Consider the following 3,641-nt stretch of genomic DNA (forward strand, 5'->3'; position numbering starts at 1 on the left):
TATTTTTGTTAAAATGTATTAGACCTAACCATATTAGTTCCAAATGTTATTTCAGTTCCCTTAATAGAGGGAAAACATTGAATATTATTATAATAATCAAAAGATACGTCAAATGTAGAAATCGCTAGCCGTATATTTTAAAATGTAACTTAATACTCTTTCTCAAAAATAATATGAAATAATTTACAGAGATTCAAAACAAAACCAAACCACTAAAAAACAATATAAATTTTTGAACGCGTCTGTACTTCCGAGGCCAGGTGCTTCACTAGGTCACGTCGTACGAAGTCTCACGGCACCTCTGACGTGACAAGCAGCGGACGGAACGGGCTTGAGAGGGCACTGGACAATCGGGTGCATTTTCGTGGTTATTTAGCCAGTGCCCTCGCTATCACTAACGGTACGTGGGCATATAAGAAAACCTGCATGACATGAAAGGCTTTCGCCAGATGTCCATTTTTTCAATGGTGGATTTCAAATAGAAGTTAAAATCATTTAAGGTTGTGGGTGTTGTTCTAAACTATGTGAACTGGTTTTTGCTCCTTTGTTCTCTGCCAGCTATAATCTTTTTTTCTACGAAAATTTCATGTGGTGTGTATGGAAGTTTTTGGTTGAGGAGGCGATTCGCTTATTTCTTAAAAAGGTTTGCATAACATTGACTTAAGTTTGAAAAGCATAAACAAATTTTGATGTTTTATACATACTCATGTGCACTCTTTTCTGTGCATGCTCGAGAGATGGATTTATTTCAAATTTGGGAAAAGTTGCTCTTGAAGAGGAACAGGTATCTTCAAAAGAATGATGTTTTTCAGAGGCAAACAAACAAGGGTTCACAAGTAAATGTTGTGTTGACAGATTTCAGGTATGGCACAATAAAAATGCAGTATTTTATAAGAAATAAGAAAGGAATAACAGGATTTTGTTTCAATTTTTTTTCTTTTAGAAAATCTTGAGATTCAAAAAATGCAAGTAAGTTTGATCAAAGTCTATCTGTTAAAAAGATTTTTCTTCAAAGGAACTGTGGGCCGTAAAATGTTTGTGTTTGGCAGAAATGAATTTTTCTCTTAAAAAGGGAGAGAGCAAAGAAGTTTTTTGTCGGGTCACTGCTAAGATTCAAACGAAAATTAGTTAGTACATTTCTTGAAACCCAAAATGATTTTCATAATAAAAGGGGGAATGTAGACTGGACAGAAAAAATGAAATGACAAATAAAACAAAAATGAAAACCTTCTTCATCGTAGCAGGTTCTAAAATAATTTTTAAGGGAAATATGCATGAACAGTTTCTCATGAGGGTTGAATAAACTTTTGTGGGTATGAAACCCAAAATATTATATGCACTACTTCTGTTCAAAACAAAAAAAAAAACTGGCAGACAATTTCAGTTATATAACATTGGATTGTAAAATGGATTTTTGAAGATTTTTGAGACAGGAACAAATCCAAAACTGTAATTGTTTTGAACTTAGTTTCTCAAACAACATTTTTAAAAGGAAGTTTTTGATTAATCCTAACTGGTTAGGGTTATGTAACTTATCAATTTCAAATTTTATCTCTATAAATATAGAGATCATTTGTAAATTAGATGGCATGAGTTGGAAAAAGAAGAAAGAAGACTTATATTTGTAAAGACCGAAAAGTCTTATTATAAACTTGTATGCATTATAAATGTCATACATACACATTTATATGTGTGTATAAGGTTGTAATTAAAACACTGATAAAAGGGTTAAATATCCTGAGCAGTGGAAGCTGAGTTGGAACTCAATAAAGAATACAGGTTCATGGAGTGGTTTTTTTCTCTCTGTGACGAAACCGTGAGAATTTTTGAGGGTTTTCCACTCGGCACAAAATTGGTGTCTCTTCTTTCTGTGAATTTATATTATTCTGTATGTTTACATTTCAGTACAGTTTGATTTCTCCACTGCTATAAATTGTGAATCAAAATTACTGAAATCAGATTTTGAGATAATTTAATAGTATTCTAATTCACCCCCTTTCAGAACCCTGATACTTCCAACACAAAGAGCATTGGAATTGAATCAGTGGGTCTTGATTTTATGAATCACAAGTCATAAGTTATTGTGTTAACCATCCGTCTCTTTGGATAGCAGTTTTAAGGACGTAAATGAACTCGGTACTCAACTGGAATCTCTCACATCGTTTGAAATCGGTGATGGCCTTTTCGAGTGGGAGAAGCTTTGTATCAGTCCCCTTTTTGTGGGGAGGGCGGAATGAGCTTCTGCAGGAAAATCTTCCTGATCAGACGTGGATCGAAAGTGAGTAAGGCCTACTGACTGTAATTTGCTGAAACCAGGTTTTATGTAAGATTATCTTCCTTCCCATTTTATCTCTGACAAATAGTTGTTGATTCTAGGTTTGTTTTTTATAATTTTTTGGTTATATCTCAGAATTTTTGTCTTAAATATATTTAACAAAAACAGTTGAGGATGTAGGGGTAAAATGTAGTTAAATGATAAAACCAAAGTTAGTGTTCGATCAATGAATTCCGTTTAAATTGTTCTGGACGGGGAAAATGGCATGAGAAGTTGGAAAGTACATTTTGAAATATTGAGTTATAAGATGGACAAATGGCAAGTCAAAATCAGGCTATTATGGATAGATCAAATTATATTCTTCGAATGCAAAGAATCTTTCTTCTTGATCACCAGTTTTTAATTATAGTTTTTATACAGAGAATTTTTTACCACTTTCTTGTTCATTCAATTTTTATTTTGTTAATTTTTTTAACATTTTCAGATGTTGTCACCCTTGAAGGAGACTCAAAATGGGAGTCAAAGGTTCACTATAGTATAATATGATGTAAAGATTAGCATTGTGCTGAAGGTTGGTATTTAATAGTTTTATTTATGTATTTTGGAAAGGTTTTGGTAGTAATTTGTTGCATTTGTAGAGAGAATATATTTTCAAGTGTTTGATAATAGCATAGTGGCATTTCATAAATTGTGTGAAGCTTCTGTATACTTTGCAACAGATTATTGTATGAGTTGCAATAAAATTTACTTGTTGTAAATCCAAGCAATCAACCTTTTTGATTAATGTTTATCTATTTAAAAGTTTAAATAGACAAGGATCATATAAAAAAATTTAATTTTAAAATAATATGAAGGATTATCAAGTGAAATATTGTAGTTCTAGTAAGAATTACATCTAGAGTAGGATCAAATGTCGAAAAAATTCTTAATCAAAACCATGATTTATAAGGGTGGAAAATCTTAATTATGAATCATGTTTTTCAATATATAATGTGAAAGACTAGAGTTTGGTGAAGAAATCTATGAGAAAAACACATAACCCATGATTCAGTAGTTAGCTTGGCCTAAAACTATCATCTTCATTACCTAAGAACATAAGTAGCATGCTTCACTCTATCTTCCCTCACAATATATACTTCCCTTGCGAATGACTAGTTAGCATCAAATTTTCACATTTCTCTTTCTACAATTTATTACTTCTCACTAGTTGCTGAAAATAACAAGTCTCCATAGACCACTCAACATGACATAGAAATAAGCCCTACAATAATTTCCATCTATCTACAAAAGTTAATCATTTATATATATGAACAATATATTGTTGAAATAAATTATAAATTTAAAGGTGAAGCCAAATGTACACCTT

General features: G+C 31.7%; 1 long non-coding RNA gene across 2 annotated transcripts; it reads left to right on the forward strand.

Annotated features, from left to right (window-relative positions):
* Positions 1-571: 571 nt before the first annotated feature.
* Positions 572-2,963, forward strand: LOC149546814 (uncharacterized). 2 transcript variants are annotated; one of them, XR_016354378.1, is made up of 3 exons: positions 572-862; positions 2,114-2,323; positions 2,760-2,963. It is a non-coding gene; the product is annotated as an uncharacterized LOC149546814 (long non-coding RNA). The 2 variants fall into 2 exon arrangements; XR_016354379.1 differs by having other exon boundaries at positions 2,114-2,278.
* Positions 2,964-3,641: the final 678 nt, after the last annotated feature.

Source organism: Cupressus sempervirens, chromosome 7, assembly GCF_028749045.1.
Source record: "Cupressus sempervirens isolate cs-2001-9-10 chromosome 7, ASM2874904v1, whole genome shotgun sequence".
NCBI classification, from domain to species: domain Eukaryota; kingdom Viridiplantae; phylum Streptophyta; class Pinopsida; order Cupressales; family Cupressaceae; genus Cupressus; species Cupressus sempervirens.